Source organism: Podarcis vaucheri (assembly GCF_965113315.1).
Source record: "Podarcis vaucheri genome assembly, chromosome: 6".
Classification (NCBI taxonomy): domain Eukaryota; kingdom Metazoa; phylum Chordata; class Lepidosauria; order Squamata; family Lacertidae; genus Podarcis; species Podarcis vaucheri.
In genome coordinates, this window is record NC_138764.1 from 3,516,510 (window position 1) to 3,530,577 (window position 14,068).

At 48.2% G+C, this 14,068-nt stretch overlaps 1 long non-coding RNA gene across 1 annotated transcript in view; it reads left to right on the forward strand.

Annotated features, from left to right (window-relative positions):
* Positions 1-408: 408 nt before the first annotated feature.
* The window catches only part of LOC309534508, a 39,586-nt gene continuing 25,926 nt past the window's right edge, over positions 409-14,068 (forward strand). The window contains exon 1 of the long non-coding RNA XR_014220763.1: positions 409-1,118. This is a non-coding gene — a long non-coding RNA (uncharacterized lncRNA). The remainder of the gene's footprint in view (positions 1,119-14,068) is intronic.

Genomic DNA, 14,068 nt, shown 5'->3' on the forward strand with positions numbered 1-14,068 from the left:
GCAGAAAAGAGGCTGGCATTCAGCTGGCTAGCCGAATTCTCCTATGTCCCTCTGCCCATTAGATACTGTGAGTGTTATGTACTGAGTTGAATAGGATCCAAACTGCAGCAGTCTGATTGGTCCTAGAACAATAGGATTCAGAATGCAACAGTCTGATTGGTCCTAGAACAATGCAGCAGTATGATTGGTTGGCAGGAACCACCCAATCATGCTCCAGATATAAGTGAATCCACAACCTGATTGGCTTACAGTAGAATTCCAGAATTAGCCAATCATGTGCAGCCCATTGTGTAAATAATCTATATAAAGCAGATACTTTGAGGGGACTTGCATTCATTCCTCCTCACCACTATGAGCTGAATAAAGAGCATGAAATCACTTTGCGACTCTGAGTATATTTCAGTGAGACAAGTACCTTGCTCTCCTCAACTGTTATAAACTATAGAATTAGCAGTTTGACTAGAGCAAAGAACAGTCAAGCAGCAAACTCAGCATGATGTGAAAATTAAAAGTGCAAATATCAGAGCCCCAGGGAAAAAAATAAAACTATCCTCTTATAAGTTTACAGTGGAAAGACTCCCCTAAATTCCTGGATTTAGTGGGGAGCCTGCAGTTTAAACCAGTTTTTCTGTGTCCAGAAAACTGCCTGACAGAACAACAAGATTTAATCACTAGATTGGCTCAGCCATTAAGCAGGCCGTTAATGGAGACACACTTGCCAGACTGAAAATGAGGAAAGCCCCTCCCTGAGGGGAGAGATGGAGACAAAAGCACAGAATTTCAGGAGGGAGGGGCAGAACTGCAGTACAGGATGAAGTAAGTGGACAGGCAAAAGGCACAACTTTTGCAGGCTGCCTAGGTGGGGGTGGGGGTTGGCAGAGCATGAGGCGGGGAGGCTGTTTTATGCTGCAGAGTGCACCAGACATGAAGTTTGGGGGTCTCTTGGAATGTGAGACTGCAGCAATGGGAGGAACAGGACATCTGGGATGTGAATGCTCTGCACTCACTCTATCTAGAGGCAGATGGGGGGCCAGGTGCTAGTCAGCTGTGCTACGCCACGGCATCTAGACACATATAACCTGTGTGTGTAAATCAACCCTAAATCATAGAATCATAGAGTTGGAAGAGACCACAAGGGCCATCAAGTCCAACCCCCTGCCAAGCAGGAAACACCATCAGAGCACTCCTGACATATGGTTGTCAAGCCTCTGCTTAAAGACCTCCATGTTGGGATACTGCCAGGGAGACAAAGTACATCATGGCCCCCAAGCCGGCTGCCGGACAATCCATCGATCTCCTGTAGATACAGTATCAGCAATTAGTGACGCGAGCTTCCAGAAATAGCTTGCCACATTCCAGAGCTCATGCACACTCTATCAGCAGATAATGCACAGCAAAAGTCACACTCAGGAGAGCATTATCTACAAGTTTTATTCAGCGTTGATCAGAACAAAAAAACACATGACTGCCTGCTTCAGTGTCTCCAGACACAGAGAGAGCGAAAACAAAAGAAAACATAAACTTCCTGTGAACAGGAAATGCGCAGACTCTGTGACTCACAAAGCCTGCTCCCTATTAAGGTGGAACGGAAATATCCTAACATCCTCCCCCTTTCCGTGTAACCTGTAGTACCTGTGGTTCGACCCAATTGCAGCCTCTGTACATAAACCTTAAGTTGTTCTCTGTTAACAACCTTAGACAACAGATCAGCAGGAATTTCATTTCCTGCCATGTAGGACACCTGAATGAGTCCTTTCTGAATACACCCTCTTGTACGATGTAGCTTAATCTGCAAGTACTTGGTTTTTTGCTTGCAACTCTCTGAGTTCAGCAAAGCCAAACAAGATCTATTGTCTTGATACACTTGTATAGGACATTTCACAGAAACTCTGATGTCCTTAAACAGTTGCATCAACCATTCACAATCCATGAGTGAAAATGACAGAGCATTGAGTTCTGCCTCACAGGAACTTAGGCTCACTGTTGTCTGCTTCTTGCACAACCAGTCAAACAGGCAGTGGTTGTACATGTAGCATACTCCAGAAGTGCTTGTACCATCTGTGGTGTCACTTCCAAAACTTGCATCTGCAAAGATTTCAAGACCTCCAGTCTTCTGACCGGTGAACCTCAGCCTGTAGTGCAAAGTCCCTTTCAAATAGCGGGCTATGCGCTTCAGAGCTTTCCAATCCTGAACGGTAGGATTGTTAGCATGTCTGCTAAGCAGGTTAGTGCTTACAGCTATGTCAGGTCTTGAACATCTAGCAATGAAATTCAACTTGCCTAGAATGCATCTGTACAGCGTAGTGTCAGAAAACACTTCAGCAGCACTATCTACCTGGTAACCTGTCACCAACGGTGTGTCTGCTGGGTTTGCATCAACCAAATTCAACCTGGTTAATACATCAGCAATTTTCTGTGTTTGGTGTACCAGAAAATTACCTGCTTGGTCCCTCTCCACCTGCAGAGAAAGATAGTTGGATACCTCACCAAGATCCTTCATGTCAAAGTGCTCCTTCAGCTGAGCTAGGGTGCTTTGGTAGAAAGCCTGATTCTTCCAAAACATCAGAAGATCATTAACAAAACATAAACAATACAGTTTGTTTTGCCCCTCCTCCTTGACAAACACACATGGATCAGCTTTGCCCTGGTGAAAACCTAGAGAAAGCAACATCTCAGTGAGTTTTGTGTTCCAACACCTAGCACTCTGCTTGAGACCATATAAGGATTTCCGCAGTTTACAGACCATTCCCTTCTGTATCTGCATCCCGTCAGGTGGAAGCATGTACAGCTCCTTCCCCAAAATTCCATACAAAAAAGCTGTATTAATGTCATGATGGGAAACATGCAGTTTCTCCTCCGCAGCGATCTTGAGCATAAGCCGAATGCTCTCATATTTGACGGTGGGGGAGTAGATCTCGTGGTAATCCTGTCCTGGTACCTGTGAAAAACCTCTGGCAACTAATCTGGCTTTGTGTCTGACAACCTTGCCATTCTGGTCTGTCTTGGCCTTGAAGACCCATTTGCTGCCAACCAGTCTCATCCCTGGGACTACCGGTACCAGTTCCCAAGTTTGGTTCCTGTTCAAGGAATCAACTTCAGCCTTCATGGCATTAAGCCAAGGCTCAGCATCTTTAGAGGTTAACTCCTGAACCTCTTTGAAGCTTGAAGGTTTCCACACCTTCTCTGAGCTACTAAGAACAGCAGTTGCCGTCTTAGCAAACTCATCAGCAAATCTCTTTGGAGGTTTGCCCTTCGTGGCTCTCTCAGATCTGCGTACTAGACGCAAGTCTTCTGGACTCATCTCCTCCTTCTTAGGAGAAAAGTGACCAATGGTGAACAGTGGTTCTTCCAGTTCATTGTCAGACGCATCAGATGGTCTGATTGAGGCTTTTGCGCTCTTGTAGTCTGCTGTGTCATCACTGTCACTGACATCAGCAGCAGCGCCGCCCACTGAGCTGGAATCCAAACTCTGATCATCATCATCATCATCCTCAGCTTCCTCAGCATCACCCGTTTTTTTTTCACATCACCTTCATCTTCCTCTGGGTAACTCTGGAAAATTCCCACATTTTCCCCCCACTTAGGACTGTACTCAACACTCCGTGTGAACTTAATGGACTTAGAGTTTGTAGGGCAGCAGTTGAAGAAGGAGCAAAAAGGGTTTTCTTGTGTGTGTGTGTTTCTTTCTTTGTGGCTGATTAGCTGTTTTCCCTGTGTAAAGGTCAGAGGGGGCAGGGTTTCTGTTGAGGCAGGGGATTAGCTGTGGGAGGAGCTTATCAGAGTTTGTAGGGCAGCAGTTGAAGAAGGAGCAAAAAGGGTTTTCTTGTGTGTGTGTGTGTGTTTCTTGGTGGCTGATTAGCTGTTTTCCCTGTGTAAAGGTCAGAGGGGGCAGGGTTTCTGTTGAGGCAGGGGATTAGCTGTGGGAGGAGCTTATCAGAGTTTGTAGGGCAGCAGTTGAAGAAGGAGCAAAAAGGGTTTTCTTGTGTGTGTGTGTGTGTGTTTCTTGGTGGCTGATTAGCTGTTTTCCCTGTGTAAAGGTCAGAGGGGGCAGGGTTTCTGTTGAGGCAGGGGATTAGCTGTGGGAGGAGCTTATCAGAGTTTGTAGGGCAGCAGTTGAAGAAGGAGCAAAAAGGGTTTTCTTGTGTGTGTGTGTGTGTTTCTTGGTGGCTGATTAGCTGTTTTCCCTGTGTAAAGGTCAGAGGGGGCAGGGTTTCTGTTGAGGCAGGGGATTAGCTGTGGGAGGAGCTTATCAGAGTTTGTAGGGCAGCAGTTGAAGAAGGAGCAAAAAGGGTTTTCTTGTGTGTGTGTGTGTGTTTCTTGGTGGCTGATTAGCTGTTTTCCCTGTGTAAAGGTCAGAGGGGGCAGGGTTTCTGTTGAGGCAGGGGATTAGCTGTGGGAGGAGCTTATCAGAGTTTGTAGGGCAGCAGTTGAAGAAGGAGCAAAAAGGGTTTTCTTGTGTGTGTGTGTGTGTTTCTTGGTGGCTGATTAGCTGTTTTCCCTGTGTAAAGGTCAGAGGGGGCAGGGTTTCTGTTGAGGCAGGGGATTAGCTGTGGGAGGAGCTTATCAGAGTTTGTAGGGCAGCAGTTGAAGAAGGAGCAAAAAGGGTTTTCTTGTGTGTGTGTGTGTGTTTCTTGGTGGCTGATTAGCTGTTTTCCCTGTGTAAAGGTCAGAGGGGGCAGGGTTTCTGTTGAGGCAGGGGATTAGCTGTGGGAGGAGCTTATCAGAGTTTGTAGGGCAGCAGTTGAAGAAGGAGCAAAAAGGGTTTTCTTGTGTGTGTGTGTGTGTTTCTTGGTGGCTGATTAGCTGTTTTCCCTGTGTAAAGGTCAGAGGGGGCAGGGTTTCTGTTGAGGCAGGGGATTAGCTGTGGGAGGAGCTTATCAGAGTTTGTAGGGCAGCAGTTGAAGAAGGAGCAAAAAGGGTTTTCTGTGTGTGTGTGTGTGTGTGTGTGTGTTTCTTGGTGGCTGATTAGCTGTTTTCCCTGTGTAAAGGTCAGAGGGGGCAGGGTTTCTGTTGAGGCAGGGGATTAGCTGTGGGAGGAGCTTATCAGAGTTTGTAGGGCAGCAGTTGAAGAAGGAGCAAAAAGGGTTTTCTTGTGTGTGTGTGTGTGTTTCTTGGTGGCTGATTAGCTGTTTTCCCTGTGTAAAGGTCAGAGGGGGCAGGGTTTCTGTTGAGGCAGGGGATTAGCTGTGGGAGGAGCTTATCAGAGTTTGTAGGGCAGCAGTTGAAGAAGGAGCAAAAAGGGTTTTCTTGTGTGTGTGTGTGTGTTTCTTGGTGGCTGATTAGCTGTTTTCCCTGTGTAAAGGTCAGAGGGGGCAGGGTTTCTGTTGAGGCAGGGGATTAGCTGTGGGAGGAGCTTATCAGAGTTTGTAGGGCAGCAGTTGAAGAAGGAGCAAAAAGGGTTTTCTTGTGTGTGTGTGTGTGTTTCTTGGTGGCTGATTAGCTGTTTTCCCTGTGTAAAGGTCAGAGGGGGCAGGGTTTCTGTTGAGGCAGGGGATTAGCTGTGGGAGGAGCTTATCAGAGTTTGTAGGGCAGCAGTTGAAGAAGGAGCAAAAAGGGTTTTCTTGTGTGTGTGTGTGTGTGTTTCTTGGTGGCTGATTAGCTGTTTTCCCTGTGTAAAGGTCAGAGGGGGCAGGGTTTCTGTTGAGGCAGGGGATTAGCTGTGGGAGGAGCTTATCAGAGTTTGTAGGGCAGCAGTTGAAGAAGGAGCAAAAAGGGTTTTCTTGTGTGTGTGTGTGTGTGTTTCTTGGTGGCTGATTAGCTGTTTTCCCTGTGTAAAGGTCAGAGGGGGCAGGGTTTCTGTTGAGGCAGGGGATTAGCTGTGGGAGGAGCTTATCAGAGTTTGTAGGGCAGCAGTTGAAGAAGGAGCAAAAAGGGTTTTCTTGTGTGTGTGTGTGTGTGTGTTCTTGGTGGCTGATTAGCTGTTTTCCCTGTGTAAAGGTCAGAGGGGGCAGGGTTTCTGTTGAGGCAGGGGATTAGCTGTGGGAGGAGCTTATCAGAGTTTGTAGGGCAGCAGTTGAAGAAGGAGCAAAAAGGGTTTTCTTGTGTGTGTGTGTGTGTGTTTCTTGGTGGCTGATTAGCTGTTTTCCCTGTGTAAAGGTCAGAGGGGGCAGGGTTTCTGTTGAGGCAGGGGATTAGCTGTGGGAGGAGCTTATCAGAGTTTGTAGGGCAGCAGTTGAAGAAGGAGCAAAAAGGGTTTTCTTGTGTGTGTGTGTGTGTTTCTTGGTGGCTGATTAGCTGTTTTCCCTGTGTAAAGGTCAGAGGGGGCAGGGTTTCTGTTGAGGCAGGGGATTAGCTGTGGGAGGAGCTTATCAGAGTTTGTAGGGCAGCAGTTGAAGAAGGAGCAAAAAGGGTTTTCTTGTGTGTGTGTGTGTGTGTTTCTTGGTGGCTGATTAGCTGTTTTCCCTGTGTAAAGGTCAGAGGGGGCAGGGTTTCTGTTGAGGCAGGGGATTAGCTGTGGGAGGAGCTTATCAGAGTTTGTAGGGCAGCAGTTGAAGAAGGAGCAAAAAGGGTTTTCTTGTGTGTGTGTGTGTGTTTCTTGGTGGCTGATTAGCTGTTTTCCCTGTGTAAAGGTCAGAGGGGGCAGGGTTTCTGTTGAGGCAGGGGATTAGCTGTGGGAGGAGCTTATCAGAGTTTGTAGGGCAGCAGTTGAAGAAGGAGCAAAAAGGGTTTTCTTGTGTGTGTGTGTGTGTTTCTTGGTGGCTGATTAGCTGTTTTCCCTGTGTAAAGGTCAGAGGGGGCAGGGTTTCTGTTGAGGCAGGGGATTAGCTGTGGGAGGAGCTTATCAGAGTTTGTAGGGCAGCAGTTGAAGAAGGAGCAAAAAGGGTTTTCTTGTTGTGTGTGTGTGTGTGTGTTTCTTGGTGGCTGATTAGCTGTTTTCCCTGTGTAAAGGTCAGAGGGGGCAGGGTTTCTGTTGAGGCAGGGGATTAGCTGTGGGAGGAGCTTATCAGAGTTTGTAGGGCAGCAGTTGAAGAAGGAGCAAAAAGGGTTTTCTTGTGTGTGTGTGTGTGTGTTTCTTGGTGGCTGATTAGCTGTTTTCCCTGTGTAAAGGTCAGAGGGGGCAGGGTTTCTGTTGAGGCAGGGGATTAGCTGTGGGAGGAGCTTATCAGAGTTTGTAGGGCAGCAGTTGAAGAAGGAGCAAAAAGGGTTTTCTTGTGTGTGTGTGTGTGTGTGTGTTTCTTGGTGGCTGATTAGCTGTTTTCCCTGTGTAAAGGTCAGAGGGGGCAGGGTTTCTGTTGAGGCAGGGGATTAGCTGTGGGAGGAGCTTATCAGAGTTTGTAGGGCAGCAGTTGAAGAAGGAGCAAAAAGGGTTTTCTTGTGTGTGTGTGTGTGTTTCTTGGTGGCTGATTAGCTGTTTTCCCTGTGTAAAGGTCAGAGGGGGCAGGGTTTCTGTTGAGGCAGGGGATTAGCTGTGGGAGGAGCTTATCAGAGTTTGTAGGGCAGCAGTTGAAGAAGGAGCAAAAAGGGTTTTCTTGTGTGTGTGTGTGTGTGTGTTCTTGGTGGCTGATTAGCTGTTTTCCCTGTGTAAAGGTCAGAGGGGGCAGGGTTTCTGTTGAGGCAGGGGATTAGCTGTGGGAGGAGCTTATCAGAGTTTGTAGGGCAGCAGTTGAAGAAGGAGCAAAAAGGGTTTTCTTGTGTGTGTGTGTGTGTGTTTCTTGGTGGCTGATTAGCTGTTTTCCCTGTGTAAAGGTCAGAGGGGGCAGGGTTTCTGTTGAGGCAGGGGATTAGCTGTGGGAGGAGCTTATCAGAGTTTGTAGGGCAGCAGTTGAAGAAGGAGCAAAAAGGGTTTTCTGTGTGTGTGTGTGTGTGTTTCTTGGTGGCTGATTAGCTGTTTTCCCTGTGTAAAGGTCAGAGGGGGCAGGGTTTCTGTTGAGGCAGGGGATTAGCTGTGGGAGGAGCTTATCAGAGTTTGTAGGGCAGCAGTTGAAGAAGGAGCAAAAAGGGTTTTCTTGTGTGTGTGTGTGTGTGTTTCTTGGTGGCTGATTAGCTGTTTTCCCTGTGTAAAGGTCAGAGGGGGCAGGGTTTCTGTTGAGGCAGGGGATTAGCTGTGGGAGGAGCTTATCAGAGTTTGTAGGGCAGCAGTTGAAGAAGGAGCAAAAAGGGTTTTCTTGTGTGTGTGTGTGTGTGTTTCTTGGTGGCTGATTAGCTGTTTTCCCTGTGTAAAGGTCAGAGGGGGCAGGGTTTCTGTTGAGGCAGGGGATTAGCTGTGGGAGGAGCTTATCAGAGTTTGTAGGGCAGCAGTTGAAGAAGGAGCAAAAAGGGTTTTCTTGTGTGTGTGTGTGTGTTTCTTGGTGGCTGATTAGCTGTTTTCCCTGTGTAAAGGTCAGAGGGGGCAGGGTTTCTGTTGAGGCAGGGGATTAGCTGTGGGAGGAGCTTATCAGAGTTTGTAGGGCAGCAGTTGAAGAAGGAGCAAAAAGGGTTTTCTTGTGTGTGTGTGTGTGTGTTTCTTGGTGGCTGATTAGCTGTTTTCCCTGTGTAAAGGTCAGAGGGGGCAGGGTTTCTGTTGAGGCAGGGGATTAGCTGTGGGAGGAGCTTATCAGAGTTTGTAGGGCAGCAGTTGAAGAAGGAGCAAAAAGGGTTTTCTTGTGTGTGTGTGTGTGTGTTTCTTGGTGGCTGATTAGCTGTTTTCCCTGTGTAAAGGTCAGAGGGGGCAGGGTTTCTGTTGAGGCAGGGGATTAGCTGTGGGAGGAGCTTATCAGAGTTTGTAGGGCAGCAGTTGAAGAAGGAGCAAAAAGGGTTTTCTTGTGTGTGTGTGTGTGTTTCTTGGTGGCTGATTAGCTGTTTTCCCTGTGTAAAGGTCAGAGGGGGCAGGGTTTCTGTTGAGGCAGGGGATTAGCTGTGGGAGGAGCTTATCAGAGTTTGTAGGGCAGCAGTTGAAGAAGGAGCAAAAAGGGTTTTCTTGTGTGTGTGTGTGTGTGTTCTTGGTGGCTGATTAGCTGTTTTCCCTGTGTAAAGGTCAGAGGGGGCAGGGTTTCTGTTGAGGCAGGGGATTAGCTGTGGGAGGAGCTTATCAGAGTTTGTAGGGCAGCAGTTGAAGAAGGAGCAAAAAGGGTTTTCTTGTGTGTGTGTGTGTGTGTGTCTTGGTGGCTGATTAGCTGTTTTCCCTGTGTAAAGGTCAGAGGGGGCAGGGTTTCTGTTGAGGCAGGGGATTAGCTGTGGGAGGAGCTTATCAGAGTTTGTAGGGCAGCAGTTGAAGAAGGAGCAAAAAGGGTTTTCTTGTGTGTGTGTGTGTGTTTCTTGGTGGCTGATTAGCTGTTTTCCCTGTGTAAAGGTCAGAGGGGGCAGGGTTTCTGTTGAGGCAGGGGATTAGCTGTGGGAGGAGCTTATCAGAGTTTGTAGGGCAGCAGTTGAAGAAGGAGCAAAAAGGGTTTTCTTGTGTGTGTGTGTGTGTGTTTCTTGGTGGCTGATTAGCTGTTTTCCCTGTGTAAAGGTCAGAGGGGGCAGGGTTTCTGTTGAGGCAGGGGATTAGCTGTGGGAGGAGCTTATCAGAGTTTGTAGGGCAGCAGTTGAAGAAGGAGCAAAAAGGGTTTTCTTGTGTGTGTGTGTGTGTTTCTTGGTGGCTGATTAGCTGTTTTCCCTGTGTAAAGGTCAGAGGGGGCAGGGTTTCTGTTGAGGCAGGGGATTAGCTGTGGGAGGAGCTTATCAGAGTTTGTAGGGCAGCAGTTGAAGAAGGAGCAAAAAGGGTTTTCTTGTGTGTGTGTGTGTGTTTCTTGGTGGCTGATTAGCTGTTTTCCCTGTGTAAAGGTCAGAGGGGGCAGGGTTTCTGTTGAGGCAGGGGATTAGCTGTGGGAGGAGCTTATCAGAGTTTGTAGGGCAGCAGTTGAAGAAGGAGCAAAAAGGGTTTTCTTGTGTGTGTGTGTGTGTGTGTTCTTGGTGGCTGATTAGCTGTTTTCCCTGTGTAAAGGTCAGAGGGGGCAGGGTTTCTGTTGAGGCAGGGGATTAGCTGTGGGAGGAGCTTATCAGAGTTTGTAGGGCAGCAGTTGAAGAAGGAGCAAAAAGGGTTTTCTTGTGTGTGTGTGTGTGTTTCTTGGTGGCTGATTAGCTGTTTTCCCTGTGTAAAGGTCAGAGGGGGCAGGGTTTCTGTTGAGGCAGGGGATTAGCTGTGGGAGGAGCTTATCAGAGTTTGTAGGGCAGCAGTTGAAGAAGGAGCAAAAAGGGTTTTCTTGTGTGTGTGTGTGTGTTTCTTGGTGGCTGATTAGCTGTTTTCCCTGTGTAAAGGTCAGAGGGGGCAGGGTTTCTGTTGAGGCAGGGGATTAGCTGTGGGAGGAGCTTATCAGAGTTTGTAGGGCAGCAGTTGAAGAAGGAGCAAAAAGGGTTTTCTTGTGTGTGTGTGTGTGTGTTTCTTGGTGGCTGATTAGCTGTTTTCCCTGTGTAAAGGTCAGAGGGGGCAGGGTTTCTGTTGAGGCAGGGGATTAGCTGTGGGAGGAGCTTATCAGAGTTTGTAGGGCAGCAGTTGAAGAAGGAGCAAAAAGGGTTTTCTTGTGTGTGTGTGTGTGTTTCTTGGTGGCTGATTAGCTGTTTTCCCTGTGTAAAGGTCAGAGGGGGCAGGGTTTCTGTTGAGGCAGGGGATTAGCTGTGGGAGGAGCTTATCAGAGTTTGTAGGGCAGCAGTTGAAGAAGGAGCAAAAAGGGTTTTCTTGTGTGTGTGTGTGTGTTTCTTGGTGGCTGATTAGCTGTTTTCCCTGTGTAAAGGTCAGAGGGGGCAGGGTTTCTGTTGAGGCAGGGGATTAGCTGTGGGAGGAGCTTATCAGAGTTTGTAGGGCAGCAGTTGAAGAAGGAGCAAAAAGGGTTTTCTTGTGTGTGTGTGTGTGTTTCTTGGTGGCTGATTAGCTGTTTTCCCTGTGTAAAGGTCAGAGGGGGCAGGGTTTCTGTTGAGGCAGGGGATTAGCTGTGGGAGGAGCTTATCAGAGTTTGTAGGGCAGCAGTTGAAGAAGGAGCAAAAAGGGTTTTCTTGTGTGTGTGTGTGTGTTTCTTGGTGGCTGATTAGCTGTTTTCCCTGTGTAAAGGTCAGAGGGGGCAGGGTTTCTGTTGAGGCAGGGGATTAGCTGTGGGAGGAGCTTATCAGAGTTTGTAGGGCAGCAGTTGAAGAAGGAGCAAAAAGGGTTTTCTTGTGTGTGTGTGTGTGTGTTTCTTGGTGGCTGATTAGCTGTTTTCCCTGTGTAAAGGTCAGAGGGGGCAGGGTTTCTGTTGAGGCAGGGGATTAGCTGTGGGAGGAGCTTATCAGAGTTTGTAGGGCAGCAGTTGAAGAAGGAGCAAAAAGGGTTTTCTTGTGTGTGTGTGTGTGTTTCTTGGTGGCTGATTAGCTGTTTTCCCTGTGTAAAGGTCAGAGGGGGCAGGGTTTCTGTTGAGGCAGGGGATTAGCTGTGGGAGGAGCTTATCAGAGTTTGTAGGGCAGCAGTTGAAGAAGGAGCAAAAAGGGTTTTCTTGTGTGTGTGTGTGTGTTTCTTGGTGGCTGATTAGCTGTTTTCCCTGTGTAAAGGTCAGAGGGGGCAGGGTTTCTGTTGAGGCAGGGGATTAGCTGTGGGAGGAGCTTATCAGAGTTTGTAGGGCAGCAGTTGAAGAAGGAGCAAAAAGGGTTTTCTTGTGTGTGTGTGTGTGTTTCTTGGTGGCTGATTAGCTGTTTTCCCTGTGTAAAGGTCAGAGGGGGCAGGGTTTCTGTTGAGGCAGGGGATTAGCTGTGGGAGGAGCTTATCAGAGTTTGTAGGGCAGCAGTTGAAGAAGGAGCAAAAAGGGTTTTCTTGTGTGTGTGTGTGTGTTTCTTGGTGGCTGATTAGCTGTTTTCCCTGTGTAAAGGTCAGAGGGGGCAGGGTTTCTGTTGAGGCAGGGGATTAGCTGTGGGAGGAGCTTATCAGAGTTTGTAGGGCAGCAGTTGAAGAAGGAGCAAAAAGGGTTTTCTTGTGTGTGTGTGTGTGTTTCTTGGTGGCTGATTAGCTGTTTTCCCTGTGTAAAGGTCAGAGGGGGCAGGGTTTCTGTTGAGGCAGGGGATTAGCTGTGGGAGGAGCTTATCAGAGTTTGTAGGGCAGCAGTTGAAGAAGGAGCAAAAAGGGTTTTCTTGTGTGTGTGTGTGTGTTTCTTGGTGGCTGATTAGCTGTTTTCCCTGTGTAAAGGTCAGAGGGGGCAGGGTTTCTGTTGAGGCAGGGGATTAGCTGTGGGAGGAGCTTATCAGAGTTTGTAGGGCAGCAGTTGAAGAAGGAGCAAAAAGGGTTTTCTTGTGTGTGTGTGTGTGTTTCTTGGTGGCTGATTAGCTGTTTTCCCTGTGTAAAGGTCAGAGGGGGCAGGGTTTCTGTTGAGGCAGGGGATTAGCTGTGGGAGGAGCTTATCAGAGTTTGTAGGGCAGCAGTTGAAGAAGGAGCAAAAAGGGTTTTCTTGTGTGTGTGTGTGTGTTTCTTGGTGGCTGATTAGCTGTTTTCCCTGTGTAAAGGTCAGAGGGGGCAGGGTTTCTGTTGAGGCAGGGGATTAGCTGTGGGAGGAGCTTATCAGAGTTTGTAGGGCAGCAGTTGAAGAAGGAGCAAAAAGGGTTTTCTTGTGTGTGTGTGTGTGTTTCTTGGTGGCTGATTAGCTGTTTTCCCTGTGTAAAGGTCAGAGGGGGCAGGGTTTCTGTTGAGGCAGGGGATTAGCTGTGGGAGGAGCTTATCAGAGTTTGTAGGGCAGCAGTTGAAGAAGGAGCAAAAAGGGTTTTCTTGTGTGTGTGTGTGTGTTTCTTGGTGGCTGATTAGCTGTTTTCCCTGTGTAAAGGTCAGAGGGGGCAGGGTTTCTGTTGAGGCAGGGGATTAGCTGTGGGAGGAGCTTATCAGAGTTTGTAGGGCAGCAGTTGAAGAAGGAGCAAAAAGGGTTTTCTTGTGTGTGTGTGTGTGTTTCTTGGTGGCTGATTAGCTGTTTTCCCTGTGTAAAGGTCAGAGGGGGCAGGGTTTCTGTTGAGGCAGGGGATTAGCTGTGGGAGGAGCTTATCAGAGTTTGTAGGGCAGCAGTTGAAGAAGGAGCAAAAAGGGTTTTCTTGTGTGTGTGTGTGTGTTTCTTGGTGGCTGATTAGCTGTTTTCCCTGTGTAAAGGTCAGAGGGGGCAGGGTTTCTGTTGAGGCAGGGGATTAGCTGTGGGAGGAGCTTATCAGAGTTTGTAGGGCAGCAGTTGAAGAAGGAGCAAAAAGGGTTTTCTTGTGTGTGTGTGTGTGTTTCTTGGTGGCTGATTAGCTGTTTTCCCTGTGTAAAGGTCAGAGGGGGCAGGGTTTCTGTTGAGGCAGGGGATTAGCTGTGGGAGGAGCTTATCAGAGTTTGTAGGGCAGCAGTTGAAGAAGGAGCAAAAAGGGTTTTCTTGTGTGTGTGTGTGTGTTTCTTGGTGGCTGATTAGCTGTTTTCCCTGTGTAAAGGTCAGAGGGGGCAGGGTTTCTGTTGAGGCAGGGGATTAGCTGTGGGAGGAGCTTATCAGAGTTTGTAGGGCAGCAGTTGAAGAAGGAGCAAAAAGGGTTTTCTTGTGTGTGTGTGTGTGTTTCTTGGTGGCTGATTAGCTGTTTTCCCTGTGTAAAGGTCAGAGGGGGCAGGGTTTCTGTTGAGGCAGGGGATTAGCTGTGGGAGGAGCTTATCAGAGTTTGTAGGGCAGCAGTTGAAGAAGGAGCAAAAAGGGTTTTCTTGTGTGTGTGTGTGTGTTTCTTGGTGGCTGATTAGCTGTTTTCCCTGTGTAAAGGTCAGAGGGGGCAGGGTTTCTGTTGAGGCAGGGGATTAGCTGTGGGAGGAGCTTATCAGAGTTTGTAGGGCAGCAGTTGAAGAAGGAGCAAAAAGGGTTTTCTTGTGTGTGTGTGTGTGTTTCTTGGTGGCTGATTAGCTGTTTTCCCTGTGTAAAGGTCAGAGGGGGCAGGGTTTCTGTTGAGGCAGGGGATTAGCTGTGGGAGGAGCTTATCAGAGTTTGTAGGGCAGCAGTTGAAGAAGGAGCAAAAAGGGTTTTCTTGTGTGTGTGTGTGTGTTTCTTGGTGGCTGATTAGCTGTTTTCCCTGTGTAAAGGTCAGAGGGGGCAGGGTTTCTGTTGAGGCAGGGGATTAGCTGTGGGAGGAGCTTATCAGAGTTTGTAGGGCAGCAGTTGAA